Source organism: Ceratotherium simum, chromosome 24, assembly GCF_057802395.1.
Source record: "Ceratotherium simum simum isolate JZ-2026a chromosome 24, ASM5780239v1, whole genome shotgun sequence".
NCBI lineage: Eukaryota > Metazoa > Chordata > Mammalia > Perissodactyla > Rhinocerotidae > Ceratotherium > Ceratotherium simum.
Genome location: NC_141923.1, coordinates 34,202,154 through 34,217,791, shown reverse-complemented (window position 1 = coordinate 34,217,791; position 15,638 = coordinate 34,202,154). Strand labels below are relative to the sequence as shown.

Genomic DNA, 15,638 nt, shown 5'->3' with positions numbered 1-15,638 from the left:
GTTCTGCATTAGGTACCGGCAGGCTGGTGTTGTCACCCTCGTTGGGCACAACATCTAATGGGGCCCGGGAGGCAGGGAAGCCCACTCAGTAGAGGGCAGCAGCTGAGGAGTCGCCCAGCAGGCCCAGGGGCATGGGTGGGTACCAGAGGGATGGACGACACAGCACCCTCCTTTAACGCCTCACCTTCCAACTGTCTTCCAAAGACATCATCCCCACCCACATTTACAAGTGCCACCATTCCATTCTGAGCAATTTACCTCTTAGAGTGTACAGTTTAGTTTCAGTCTTCACAGCTATGAGGCAGAGTACCCAGGGGTAACATATTAAACCTCATTTAGGGTAAATTAGTTTATTAAATCCTTGTCCACTCAGCAGCTAAGAGAAAACAGTAATCAGTTTTGTTGGGGACAGGGTTCAGAGGCACAGTGTCCAGATAAGGAGAGAGAAAGGTAAAGTACCTCAATGCGCGTATGTGTGTGTATTTGGGGTGGGGGGTGGAGGCACTTTAAGCTGCGAAAGTATGAGCAAGAATTCCAGAAAGGGAATGTAAGGAGATGAAATGAAAGACCATCAACATTGTAATGTTCCAGTCTGTAGGGAGAGCAGCAACATTGAAGCTCCTTCTATATTAAGCAGATGATCGGGCAGGCCACCCACCAGGCTGCCCTGTGCCAACAGCACCCCCTGGTGGCTCAAACACAGAACAGGGTGACTCAACGAACATGAGAAATCAGTGTGCGCTATCTAAAACTGGGGCAGGCGTCTCTCCCCAGCTGTCACATTCCATGGGAAACAGAGAGAAGAGCTCTCTTGCTTCAGATCCAACCCATTCCTTGGCAACTCCAGACTTCTCTGCACCCAAAGGCACTCTCAACTACATGGGGGCTCGAGAGCCAATGTTCAGCCCCCACCAGCAGGACCAGCCAGCTCTCTTCCCACCTGCCCTGCAAAGTTGCAATGGTGAGCAGTGTGTTATTCATCATAACAGTAGCAGCCACACTAGAAATACCTCTCCTCCCTGGAAAGGTCACCAGACTCGTGACCCCCACCACCACTTCCTCTTGCCCCGGGGAACTCCAAAGAGAAGTGGCAATGAATGGGCAGGGGAAGGGAATAATGCCACATCAGTGATGACTGGGGAAAAGAAATGGCTGCTTAGGTTTATAAGCAAGAGTTGAAGAGCCTGTGAGCAAGAAGGGGAGATATCAGTCCACACAGGTGGGGAGGGGGGCAACATTATCACACCCCCCGACTTTGGGCTTCATCTTTAAATCATGTCTCACTAGGAACTCACCAACATAGGATACTTCTCTCTCCCTACAAACACATTGCCACTCCGTAGGCCAGCCCACTCCCATGAGAGAGAAGAGGGGTGTGTGTACTGTCCCAAAGACAGGTGTGTACCTTGGGAAGACAAGCACACAGATTGGGGATGGGCAGGGGACATATACTGATTCCTCAGCCTGGATATCTTCTATGCGTGCATGGCTAACTCACACTCATCTTTCAAGATTGAGCTAAGATACCACCTCCTCCAGGAAGCCTTTCTGACAGCCACCCACCACATCTGGGTTGGGGACATAGAGCCCACAGCACCCTGCACCCACTCCATCATTACCTGTATCCTACTGCATGGTTATTGCCTGGCCACTTGTCAGCTCCACACCTGGACTCAACAGTCACCCTAGAGTCCCAGGGCACAGAGTCAGGGACACAGCAGTGAACAAAACAGCAAAAATCCCTGCCCTGTGCCGCGGACATTCTAGCGGATGTAAAAATTGAGCAACTGGGTGAAGGAGCAAGGAACCGATGCAACGTGGGAGGGTCCTGGAAGATCTAGCTGCACCCGTGGGTGATGCTGAATGGTATCAGGGCAGGGGAGGATGGGCCGACAGCGCTCTCAGGGACTCTCCAGAAGCAGAAGACAGCTCAGAGGAAAGGGATGCAGCAGGGCAGGCAAGAGCATGTACTGGGGGCCCTCCCTCTAGTGCCAGCTCTGCAACCCTGGCAGGAGACTAGAGGGACTTAGCTTTTGCTCTCATTTTGTTATAACTTTTTTGTTGTTGTAAAAACTATTAAAGAGTTTTTAAATCTTTCAAATCAATATAACTTACTTTGCTTCCATATTCTTTCCCAGCGGTCACCTGTCCATATGTGTGTGCCCTTCTCTCAGCTGTCACACAGCACACTCACGCTTGGGGGGAGAGGGCTTTATCATTTCCCACCATCTCATGTTTCCACAGCCCCTTGCTCTCATCACCCCTTCCAGGCCCATGCTCAGCCTCTGCCTGGAGTTTTCTACTGACTTGGGGGGACCTGGATTGCCCCAGCAGCTCAAAGGGATAGTTTCAGGTCCAGTGCAGCCCGGGTCCTGGTGGGAACCACCAGCACCCCACAGATGGGGCTGTGAAACCTCACTGGTTACCATCGAGTCGTGAGGGGTTGAGGGTGAGAGGAAGGAAGAAGAGGCTGCTTTTGTAGAAAGATACTGCTTTTGCAAGAGGAAAAGTGCTGTTGAAAGCAGCCAACCCCATTTCCTGGGGAAGCCAGACCCAGAGCTGTGGGAGACAGAAACACCTGTTTGCTCAGGTCTCTCATATGAAGCCCTGGTTCTGAGGCCTCAGGGACTGCCCCTTGCTAAAACCCCCAGGCCCTCATGCCCGGCCCCCACAGGTGACTGCCTCGAAGGGGCCTCTGAGCACCTCCCAAATAGGAAAGATCCCCCAGCAAGCAGCACCCATCTCAGAGCTCAGGCCTAAGGAGGGAATGGTGGAGGTAAGTCAGTGATTAACAGCACGCACTTTGAGGGTTGACAGCTCTGTGGCCTAGTGGTTAAGTTTGTGCACTCCACTTCAGTGGCTCAGGTTTGCCGGTTCAGTTCCCAGGTGTGGACCTACACCACTCATCAGCCACGCTGTGGCAGCAACCCACACACAAAATAGAGGAAGACTGGCAAGGGATCTTAGCTCAGGGCCAATCTTCCTCATACAAAAAAAATAAAGAACATGCACTTCAGGGTGTACCAGATCTGGCTTCAATGCTCAGATCCGCTATCATCAGCTGTGTGACCTTCAGATTAACCTCCCTAAACCCCAGTTCCCTCAGCAGTAAAATGGGGAGAGTGACAGCACTTTATAAAAGTCAGGAGGATCACCTAGAAAATATTTATGAAGTGCCTGCCACTTAGCAAGGGTTCAATAAATGGTATGGAGAAGAAAAGCCAGCTCCCCTGACACCTTCCTGTGGACAGGGCCCGGAGAACACGCTCCTCTGGCTCCCACGCCAACCCTCCTCCCACCTCCAGCCACCAAACTGTGTTCCAGGTGCCACTCCTGCAAGGCTGCACTGTGTTTCCAGACGACACCTGTGTGTCTGAGAACTCTTTGTGAACAGGCACTGATGTGTTATGGGAGAGGGCTAACATTGTGGGGGATGCAGAAAGCCTGTGATTTTGAAAGTGGCTTGAGGCCTTGGGGCACAAGGAGGGGAGAGCGCGGTGTGGGCCTCCATGCCCACGGCACAGCCATATCCTCTCCCATGGCCCAGGGCAAGCCTTGGTCTCCAAGCTCGAGCTCCCACATTACGACAGAGGTGGGCCCTGCCCCTTAGCAGTGCTCCGGGGGTCCAGCAAGGTGGGAAAGCCAACAGCCACAAGTGATGTCCATGGCTAGAGACCCACGGCCTTGTGGCCTCCAGCACAGGCTGCCCCAGCAGGTTCAAGGTCCAGCCTTATTCAAATAAAGGCAAAGGGCCACTTTACTGCCTCAGTCCCAACCCGGCCCTGCCCCATCCAGCCTTCCTCTTGCTCCAAGAGCCCCATCACTGGGTCCCTGCTCTAACTCAGCCTGACTAAGGAGACAGGAGGAGCCAATGGGCCTTCAGGGCACCCACTCTGTTGCAGAAAGCGACTCAGGAGGCCGAGGTCTCAGGAGAAGTGCTTGGGCTGCATGCTGGGAAGGCTCTCAGAGCGGCCACAAGAGCTAGTCCCCTTCTCACTTCACCCACCGCCAGCCCCGCTGCACAGCCCCCGAGGGCCCCGGACAGAGAGGGACGGGCTGCCAGAGAACTTGGACCCCTGCTCAATTCTCACTGCCTCAGGCCACCTACCCATGTCTAATCTGGCATAAAGGTGATTTCAGGAGATGAAGAGTGTAACTGCCCAGCACTGTAGTTCAGGGATGCAAATAGGCCAGACCTGGCCAGGCTCCATGCGACCAGGGCGGGGGGCGGGGCCAGGGGGCGGGGGTGGGGATGACACTTGAGCCGGGTCAAGGTTCATAGAGTTGATGGAGAGAAGCATCTTTCTCTACCTTCTCTACACGTCTCAAGTCTTGCTTTCACCCAGAATCCTCTATATCTTCCCGTTATATCTTTAACAAGTATCATGCCCATATATTTCCTTTAAAATGTGTCGAGAAGGCAAATGGCTTTTGAGAACATGCTCTCCCTACTCCCCAGCTCAACGCACTGGAATGTGACCTTAGCCACACAGGCCTCTTCAGCCTCCGTTTTCACTTCTGTATAATGGCGACAATAGCATCCAGCAGGTAGGACTGCGATGAAGATTAAGTAATACAGTATATTTTACCACAACAAAAATATTGGGAAAAAAGATAATATTAACACATTAATATTGTTAATTTATATTAATGATAATACTAATATGTGTTTCAAATATAGTAAGTGTGCAAGTAGTAGTCCCTACCATCATCATTATTGTCTGAATAATCACACTAAGCTGGGATCTGGGGTACAGAGGATCACCCCATAAGCACGAGTCGGGGGCTGAGCTTTTGAGGTCAAGCGGCACTCACAGTCTCCATCTTGGCGGGGGAGGGAGTGGTAAAACACGAGATGCTGAAGCACAGGAAGGTCACAGGACGTGCTCAGGGTCACTCCACAGAGCAAGTATCCAAGAGATTGGAAGGAGTCACTCTAAAGAAGACACTGCAAACCCCGGGTCCATCACCTTCTAGCCAGGGGGTAACCTTGGGCAGTGACCCATCACGGCTCTGCCTTGAGGCACTCATCTGTAACACGGGGGTAACAGCAGCAGGGTGTTGGTTGCAGGACTCCATGAGACAATGCACTGAAAAGAGGGCCTGGAACAGAGCGACTGCTCAATAATTATCTACTATTACTATTACCACAATAATTAGAGTTATAATTATTACAGGCTCATGCTGTTCAACACATTTCATCAAAGAATGTTAGATCTGGAAGATGCTGGACATCACCCAAACGCTGACTTTACAGCTGAGGACACACAGACCAGAGAGGGCGAGTGGCTTTCCCTAGGCCACACAGCTGGGTATATTCACAACCCAGCCTCCTGGCTCCCAGGCCCACATACTTTCTGCTCCACCAGGATAACATGGATTTCAGGTGCAGGTACAAATGGCGTGCTGGAAGGGAGCAGCAGAACCAAAGCCAAGAGTCTAAATGGCCAGACAAGTGGGCTGAATCTTCTGGAGTGTCACTGAAAATAGGTCACCGTGAAAACACTAACCAGATGGAAACTGGATGACTCTGCCAGCACTGACATAGAAAGTCTGAGTTGACGGAACATCAGTAGAGCTAGCATGGCATAGGGAGCCCGTCCGGGGGGCAGCGTGGTGGAGAGAGGTGAGGGGAGCACAGTCCAGAGGCAAGCAGGTAGTTGTCCAGAGGTGGGAGATCATTCTGTGTGGTGGGCAGATCAGAAACACGTCTTTGAAGGCAACTCTGGGAACTGGAGCTCTTTCACCAGGAGGAGAGAAGAGAGGACTCAGGGGCTCACCTCACATATTTGAAAGACCCTCCCATGGACGAGTGAATAAACTTGTTGGGTGCAGCCCCGGGCAGAGCAAGGCAGGCAGCAATGGTGAGGAACGTGGATTCTAGAGCAAGACTGATCTGGATCCAGCCCCAGCTCTGCCCCTGAATGACCTTGGGCAAGTGACTTCACCTCTCCAATCCTCAATCCTCACAGCTGTAAAATGGGCATAATAATAGAAGCTGCCTCGAAGGGTGGCAAGTGGTAAGCACATCACCCACACGTAAGGCTCAATAAACAGTAGCTACTGTTATCAGGATAACAGACGGGAAGCTGCAGGGAAGATGGAGTTCAATGTAATAAAGACAGACCAAAAGCTGGATGTACAGGGTATTACCTACCAAAGGTGTGTGCTTGGTGGGGGTCCTGGGAAAGGATTCAAGCACCCCCCGGGGGCTGAGCTAAGTAAGGTCTCTTACAATTCTGATTCTTTGAGAGCCCAAGGCAGCTGTTGAAATGGTTGGTGTAGAGATATATTTGAAGAGTTCAGTTAGGCCAAGTCTAACACACTTAAGTGTCTGAGCAGGTTTCTCGATCTCAGACCTATTGGTATTTTGGTTTGGTTACTTCTTTGTTGGGGGCAGGGGGCGCTGTCCTACTCATCATAGGATGTGTACAGCATCCCCAGACCGTACCCACTACATGCCAGTAACATCCCCCACCTCAAGTTGTGAAGACCAAAAGTCACTCCTAGTTGACAGCCTGGTCTAGAGGAGACAAACACACATGCCAGAAATAATAATAATAATAATAATAATAATAACAACAGCAGCTCACATCTACGGAGCACTTACTCTGTGTAGACCCTCTCTGAGTGCTGGATCCCCTTAACTCACTCAATCGTCACAACACTGAGGCAGGTGCTATGATTATCCCCATTCCACAGACAAGGAAATGAAGGCACGAAGAGGTTTAATAAATGAGCACAAGGGGCGAGTATAAGAAAAGCAGGACCGCTTAGTCTCACCTCCACGAATGCTCATGTATTTTTCTGGAAACAGAGGCCCTCTCGGGCTATCCTTTGTTTTTCCACTCAGGAGAGCAACATGAGTGCAGGCAAACGGTTGCAAGTGGATAAGCTGGTAAGCAGGAACTGGACCACGGCCTCAGTATCAGTGCGGGGCTGGTGAGGGGACGCAGCAGCCTCTCCTTGGCTCTACGTGGGAACATGGCCCTCTGTTGCCACCTCCAACGAAGAGGAGCCAGATATTTGGACTTTTGTATGTGAATCCCCTAGTTTTTAAATGCTGGTACAATTTAAAAATAAGACATCCCACAAGCCCCCCAAAAAGATGTCAGCAGGCTAAATCTGAATTAAGATTCAGGGGTCTCTGGTTCCAGAATGGGAAAACGTGAAATCTTGCTAAGTCGCCTAACAAAAAAAGTTACCCGCACAGGAACGTGTGGTGTGTGAACATGAGCTCTCAGGGGACAGCTGGGCCCAGCACAGTTAACACCCCTCACAGACCACAGCCCACATCAGCCACCTGGGAATCTGGTAGCAAAGGCTGAGGGGACTTCCTGGGGGGGCAGGGGGTAGCAGGGGCTCCTCTCATTTGGGCTTAAGGACCAATATCTGTCACCAGGGACAACAATTATATGTGCCACACACTTATGCACGCACACTGCCATGTGTGTGAGTTAAAACAAAGGTACCAATTTTCATTTATTACATTGGCAAAAATTAAGCTTCTGCTAATTCCCACTGTAAGATGGGTACAACGGCAAAACCCACAGCACGTCACAGCGGGCAAGCTGACTTGGTACTCTGGCAGAAAGCAACTCATCAAGAGGAACTAAAACAGGCATAAACCCTTAGGCCAATGCTGGGACGCTCTCCTGGGTAAATAACGCTAAATAAAGACAAGCCCGTGAGCATGAAAATGTTCTCACCAGCATTACTTGAGAGGAGAAAATCAGAAATAGTCCCAAATTATATTAATAGAGTATTAGTTAAGTAAATTATGATTCATCCACTTAATGGAAGATTACATGGCCAAAATGATGGGTTCTGAAACTATATATTATGGAAAAAGGCTTATATATAATTAACGAAAAGCAGGATACAAAATTGTATGCCCTGCAGGTTTAAAACCATGTGAGCAATCACACGAACACGAGGAAACGGCTGAAACAGAAAACCTCCAGACGCACGCAGGGCTGGTGCTCCAGTGATGGGATAGTCCACGAGTCTTCCGTCACCCCTTCCCAGTGGTTGCAGAAAAAGCTGAGAACCACCAGGCGCCTGCAAATGTGGCTGGTTGTTAACCGTCTACTCCCTGCCCTCTCCCTGCGAGCACTCTCCTTCCGATGTTCACTGGCCTCAGTGCACAACCCGGGCCGTCCACTCCTGGCTGACCTCCCAGAGAAGCCTCCGTTGACAAAGGTGCTTTATCTACTGGTCGCGCAGCAGAGTAAACAAGATAACCCACCGCAGCCAAATGAGACTGGCTCGGCAGCAGTGGTGGGACAGCAGTGCCACCTCACCCGGCCACCAGGCCCCAGGCTCACGTGCTGACCACACCCCTCCCAGGCACATCCTCCTGCTCCCCTGGGATCCTGACACTCCACACCAGCCACAGTTCACTCCAGGGGAGTTACTGTTCAGAGGACAGGGGTCAGCAAACCTGGGCCCTGCCCTGGCTCAGCCAGGCGTGCGTGTGACCTCGGAGAAGTCACCTCAATCCTTTCCAGCTATGTGACCCCAAACGAGTCCCTCATATCTCGCAGGCCAGAGCCCAGCAACTGTTCCCATCATAACACGCCTAATTAAAAGACACAACCAGGGGCCGGACCAGTGGTGTAGTGGTTAAGTTCGCACACTCCACTTCGGCAACCCAGGGTTCGCAGGTTCGGATCCCGGGTGCACAGCAACGTACAACTTGTCAAGCCATGCTGTGGTGGCGTCCCATATAAAAGAGAGGAAGATGGGCACAGACATTAGCCCAGGGCCAGTCTTCCTCAGCAAAAAAGAGGAGGATTGGCAATGGATGTTAGCTCAGAGCTGATATTCCTCACAAAAAAAAAAAAAAAACGACCAAATAGAGGACCAGGGACAATCTTTTGTTCTTCTGTAGGATTGATTCCAATTGGTGGGCTCTGCTCTTTGTCAAAAGAAGCCAATAACTTCCACAGGGACAGCTTCATCTCAATGGACTCACAGCATTTCAGTCTCAAGATACCAGCTCCCACCCCTCACACCCAGACACCTGTTACTAGTTTACTGGACAGTCCTTAGAAGCTCTATGCCAGAATATTCTTATATGCCAGGAAGGACATACAAGGACCTGGAACAGTGGGTGCCTCCAGGGAGGGAGCTAGGAGGCTCCTGACAGAAGAGGGAGGGACATTTGCTTTTCACAGAATAGCCTTTTGTTTCTTTTGAATTTTATACCAGGTGCAGTCATTATCTATTAAAAAAAGTTATGCAAATATAAGAAAAGTCTATCTGGAAGTATGTACCTTTATCTGTTAAGTCAGGCTTGTGGGATGGGATAAAGGGAACTTCCTATTTCTCTGGGATTATTTGGGGTGGGGATGGGGGGTGGTTAGAGCTCATGTATTACCAGGGGGAAAAAACCCCAATGTTTCCAAAACAAAAAAAGAACATGAAAAAGGAAAAAATTATCCCATCTATTTAAAAAAATTAGAGAATCAAATAAGATATCATATAGAGAAAATGTTCTGACATACTTTAAAAAGTGTCTTATTAGTGTAAAATATTATAAAGTCATAATTAGGAACCGGGACATGAGGATAAACCAGCAATCATGCAGACACAGCCACCTCAATAGTTAGACAGCAAACTGTTAACTGTGGGGGAGAGGAAGGGCAGCACCCCCCGGCCAAGGAGCCCCAGAACCCCAAAAGCTTCTAAGCCTCCTGGAGGTGGTACAGAGCTTCCTAGACAAGCTGGCTTCTCATCAGGTGGTCCCCTCCCTGGAGCAGAGCAACCAGGACCCTGGTCTAGGCTTATCAAGTCAAAAATCAGCTCACCAGCACCCCCCACCCTTCTGGGCGGGTGCCCTGCCATGACTGCAGGTCAGAGCCGGCCCGCCTCTGCGCTGTTGGCCTCGGTTGCAAACATCAGGCCAAGGCCCCTAGAGAGGGCGGGGCCAGCACGTGTGCACAGGGCTGAGTTCTCTGCAGCATCTGCTGGCACAGGGGAGGTCACTGGGGAGCAGCCAGGGAGCCTTCTCTCTCGGGGCCCCCTGGAGTCCCTCTGACCCCCACCCATAGCCAGTCTGGCCCGGGCATGGGCACTGGTTCGTTTGTCTAAGCAAAGAGCTGCCCAGAAGTGATCTCAGATGCCCGGTGTTCCGGTAACATAAACAGGAGTATCTGGTTAACTTATCAAGGGCAGACTGCCAGCCTTTCAAAGTAAGCTGTCAGCCGGTTCCCTCCGAGATGAAAAGCCGAGTCCTCAAGAACATCTCCACCCAGATCTGTTTACTTTGCACCCACCTCAGAGTGGCTGCTGAAAAAGCTGAGAACCACCAGGCAGTTTCCTCTGCTCGGAAAGGGCACCTCCCTAACAAGCCATGTGAATGCTGGAGTCCTGGAAACTCAGGGTGCAGGTGGCCGGGGGTGCCCCAAGGAGCCAGACTTTGGAATCTGACAGAGCTGGGGCTTCAGTCCCACCTACACCTCTCGTCGGCTCTATCTCTTTGAACAGGATTCTCAGTCTCAGCCTCGGGGTGCCCATCTGCAAAACGGGGATAACAAGACCTACGACGGCACAGAATTGGAGGACCAAATTAGATCTTATGAACTTAAAGACGGCCCAGTGCGGTGTCCACAGCAGATGCTTTAAAAATGTTAATCCCGCCGGCCTTTCTCACTCACCGGCTACGTGACCTTCATTAATGAAGGCCTCAGTTCCTTCATCTGACAAGTGGGGATTTATAACATCGCTACTTTGCAGGGCCGTTGTCAAGCTGAGGGCAATGGAAGCAAAACATTCAGCAAGATGCCCAGGACAGAGCAGGAGCCCAGGAACGCCCGCTGTCACTCTGCTCTCTCTTCCCAGTCCCCTCCTATTTCATCAAAGTCAATCATTCTCAGAGCTCTACATGTTGGAAAGAAAGAGGTCCTGTTATTTTTTCCCCACTGACGAGGAAACCCTGAGACCAGCCTCCCGGCCAGGATGAGGAGACTGGGAGGGAGCAGGGCCTGTGTGTCTCCTGGTTGGTGTCCACTGCAGCCCGTTTCAGGAGACACAGCGCCAGACGCCTGGAGGTTCATCATGGCCAAGGGGGAGGGGGGCCAGACGGCTCATCCCGGAAGGTGGTTTGACCTAATGAACATGCCCCAGTTGGAGAGGGCTCCCAGGCCCACCATGAGGCCAGGCACCCCCTTCCTGCCAAGCCCTCGAAAGGTAGCCCGCTGCATGGGCAGCCCAGCACCGTCCTGCCGGTGCAGGCAGAGCCTGCAGGCTGCTGAGAGGATTCAGAGCCGTTTTAAAAGTCAGGTGGCACGTGATCCAAGTGAAGAAACCAGGGCTGTCCTCTTAGCTCCTGGCCAATGAGAGCTGGCTGCCCCCACCAATCTGCCACCTCCGCAGCCTCGCCTCTCCCAGGGACCGTGAGCTGATAGCACCAAGCCAGCCATTGGCAGCCTCTGTCAACTACAGCCTTTGTGATCCCGGACTCGCTGAGCCTCGACTTCCATGTCAGCGAAACAAAAACAAAAACGAGTGCCTATTTCATGTGGTTACTGGGAGGGAGGGTTGTGTGAGCTAATGCACCGGGCTTAGCCCACACAGATTAAGTGCTCACTAGATGCGAAAAAACCAAAAATCTATCTACAGAGACAGGAAGTAGAGCTGTCCCCTCATCCGCTCCAGGTACCAAGGTAATGGCCAAGCTGCTCAGCTACAGAACAGTGGCCCGTCAGGGAGCTGCGAGGAGGACCCCAAGGGGATGGCCTGGCCTCATCTTTGGCCCTATGGAGCACTTGAGCCAGGCCTGAACTGTGAGCTTTAGATGCCACTGGCCTGATTGATGCCTCCCCCAGGGAGTGGTTACTCTGAAGAGCAGGTCATGCCCCAGGGCATTTGCTTAACCATCAGAAGCCAGTCAGCTCCTCCTGGGCACACTTCACACCACCCCACAGCAGGCTGGCACCCGGCTCTAGAGGCCAGTGTGAGAACAGCCAACTCCCCAATGCTGACCCCAAGTTTGGTCCTGCCTGTAGCATCTCCCTCACGTCTGGAGTCCAATTCTGCCCTTCCAGGTCTGACAGCACACAGGCCTCGGAGGGCTGCAGCTCACAGGAATGGCTCACACATTCCTTCCCCATAAAAGGAAAAGCCACCCCAAAGTGAGGTCATTTGGTTTTTCTGGCACAGATGCAGAGAGCTATGGACCACTCAATTCTACAAAGAACTTCCCAGACGACAAGGATTTGGCCCAGCCTGGTATTCATAAAATACGGGGATATGTGGTCTGGCTGAGCAAGCCTAACTTGACTCCTCTGTGTAGTTGAGATGTGACCCTCAACTTCACAGCTTGAAGCCTCGATCGTTTTATCTGTGAAATGGGAATGACCAAATCCACCCCTCTTGGGGTTCTGGTACGAATTAAACAGCACAATTCTTGACTTACACCGGGGGGGCTCAAAAAGTAAAATAAAATGCAGTTAGCGCCCCTCCTCTCTCCAGGGTCATTTCTTCTGAGTGTGCTTTGCTGACCGGGAATGAGGACCTGCCTAGACTCCAAGTCCCCTGTGTGGAAGCTTCTCTCCAGAGGTCAAACCGCTTATTACAAATTTGCAAGAAAGAAAGAGATACATAACTGCTTGGACAAAGAAGTTTTCCAGGTCTCTTCTCTGTGCCCCTAAATAACCTCCTGGGCTGGAGCTTCTCTTCTGGCCTGTCCCAAGTCCCCCACCCCCAGTCATCCCAGCCCTCTCGAGGCATCTCCTTTGGCACTGGGAACTCTATGGTGGCCACTGTCACCAGGCTTACAGCTGGAGGCAACCGGGACATCAGCTCTGTCAACTGCTTCCAGGGACTTGGGAGGGGATCCGGGAGGCCCCAGACCCAACAGGCACAGACACTGCACCTCTGTGTGGGGGCCTGAAGGCCCTGAAGAGAAGCCATGGCCCAAAGTCTGCGCTTACACTGACTGATCCAATGACACAAGAGCAGGGCAGAAAAACCAGAAGAACAGCTCAGCGCGGTGTTCTCAAATTTGAACACACATCTGAATCACCCGGAGGGCTCGTTAAAACAGACTTATGGCTCCCACCACCATAGCTTCTGTTTCAATAGTACTGGGCAGGCGGAGAAACTGCATTTCTAACAAGTATCCGGGTGATGCTGATGCTGCTGTTCCAGAGACCACCCTGAGGACCACGGGCTTAGTGGCTAGGAGGATGGGTCTGGGTGCAGAAGACCTGGGTTCAGTCTGAGTCTGCCACTTACCAACCCTGGGACCTGAGCAAGTTCTTGACCTTTCTGAGCCTCAGTCTCCTCATCTGTTAAAATGGGATAATACCTTTCTCACTGGGCTGTTAAGGGGTTTCAGTGAGCTAATATATGCAAAAAGCCTAGCAGTTAGCAAGTAGTTAACAGTGTCTATAGTTCATTATTAAAGGACAAGAAAGAAAATGAAAAGGATGCTCATAGAAAGGAGTGAGACAGTAGGAACTACTCAGGGCCCGTGGAACTGCCCGTGTATACTAAGTGGTCACCAACCAGGGGTTACAGAGGTCACCTTGGTGCCTGGTGTGTTCCTGTGTCCAGGCCAGTATGCTCCTGCAGGCACCACATCCCATGCTCACCCCGGCCCCGGACTCCCTGACCGGATCAAGGACACATGATCAACAGGACCTCAGCACCAGGACCCAGACTCCAGGCCAATGCCACGGTGCCACCCGCCTCCTTCCTGAGGAAGCTCCACCCAACAGCCACATGATCTCCTACCGAATGCAGGTAGGAACACGGCTTCCCAGGGGAAAGCTCAAAGCTCCAAGGAACCCTGAGCCCTCAGGATGCCAGAGACACTGGGAGCAGCAAGCAGGGCATGGGGGCACGAGCTCAGAGCCCAGCAACTGTGGAAGCATCACAAGCCACAAGGAACCACACCAGTGATCTGCCCCCTGGGGGACTGGAGCAGAAACTTCCTAAGGGGCGTTAACAGACTCCATCTATAAACTGCCACTCCCTGGGGAGTGGAGCCTTTCTGAGAAGAGCTCCATAATTCTCAACTAGGGCAATTACCCCATGCCTAGGAGGAAGTTTCTAGTTCCAGGGGTGCTGAATGCAGGAAGGGAACAGAGAGGCTTGGCACTTCAAGAATTCCTCCTCAGTGGCATATTAAAATAATCTATCCCTTTACACCTAATAAACTAGTAAACAATTAGAAAGGTGATTATGCCAAATGTCGGCAGGATTGAGAGATCCAGAAACCCTCATGCCCAAATGAAGGGTGGACTGTGCAGCCATTTCAGAAAGCAATCCAGAGCTATACCGTGAAATTCAGTGTGCACCTACCCAACAACCCAGGAAAGCCCCCTCCCAGAGAAATTCTCACGCAGTGACTACTGGGATATGTGGGAGAATGGGCGTCATCCATTATTTGTGTTGGCAGGGGAGGAGTTGGGGAGGATCTGCATGTCCACAGTAGGGGACTGTAGGATAAAATGTGATAGATGCATGGTGGCCTTGCATGGGGACCCACCATGACAGTGGCCCATGAACTGAGAGGACTAATTAAGTCAATTCCCTTCACCTGACGTTCAGAAAATAAAGTTTCTTCTCCCAAAGTACAAATGCAGATCAGCACATTATAAAGAAACACAGAAGTCCCAAAATCCCTTTATTAAGGAGCCAGAGGCAACCTGTGGACCATGGACACCACCACCCAGGCCCAGGACAACGTGGCCCAATGCCATCACTGCCCTCCCAGCCTGTCCATGAGACCCGTCAGCAGTCTGGGGCATTGGCAGCTCAGCACGGCAGGCCTGCTGGCCAGGTGGCCAGCCAACACCTCAGCATGGCCATCCTGGCTCAAGCGACAGGGTGGCCGGGGGATCAGCAGCAGGGAGCAGGAGGCTGAGGAACAGGAATGTGTCTGTGGAAACTTCCACATTTCTGGAAGAGTGGGAAGAAGTGCAGCGATGGGGCAGGACATGGGGCTTCTGTCTGTTGCTGAACGTGTTCACGGCCCTCTCCAAAGCTCAGAGACGCAAGCCCGCTCTGTCCCCCAGCACCCGGCTTAACCTCAGAAACTGTGCAGTGGGAGAGGGGGCCGCAGAGAGCAGGGGCAGCTGAGGGGTGCTTGCTACCACCTCAGCCTCATCCAACCCTGTTCCAGAGGAAAGTACTGTGTTACGTCCTCAATTTAAAGATGGGGACACTGAAGGCAAAGTGGACCTCTGAGAGCCCTGAGGGGAGGGGAGAGGGAATAAGATCCTGGAGTTGCTCAAAGATGCTGGCTATTATTATTACCACTCGGTGAGGCATGTGCCATCTCAGCAAATCCGCTCAACCATCCTATGTTAGGGGAAGAAACCGAGGGTCAGAGGTGTTATAAGTAACCTTCCCAGTCACACAGCCAGTGAGAGGCAGAACTGAGATTTGAACTGGGGTCTCCAGGAGGCCAAAGCCAGAGCCCTTTCCACTACGTTGGGGGCTGAGGCTGGTCCAGGGAAGCCTTCAGCCCTCGCTCAGGCCGGGAATACTGAGAAATCAGTCAGCACCACCGCCCCAACCATCCTGCCCTGCCCACCGTCCTGCACCAGTCCCGGGTCAGTCTAGAGCCACTCGGGCACCTGTGTGGCTGTCCCCAGGCAGTCCCTGGGCCTGGACCCGTAAGG

At 52.0% G+C, this 15,638-nt stretch overlaps 1 protein-coding gene across 3 annotated transcripts in view; it reads right to left on the bottom strand.

Moving 5' to 3' along the window:
• The window catches only part of ACTN1 (actinin alpha 1), a 98,339-nt gene that overhangs the window by 47,616 nt on the left and 35,085 nt on the right, over positions 1 to 15,638 (bottom strand). The window lies entirely within an intron of this gene.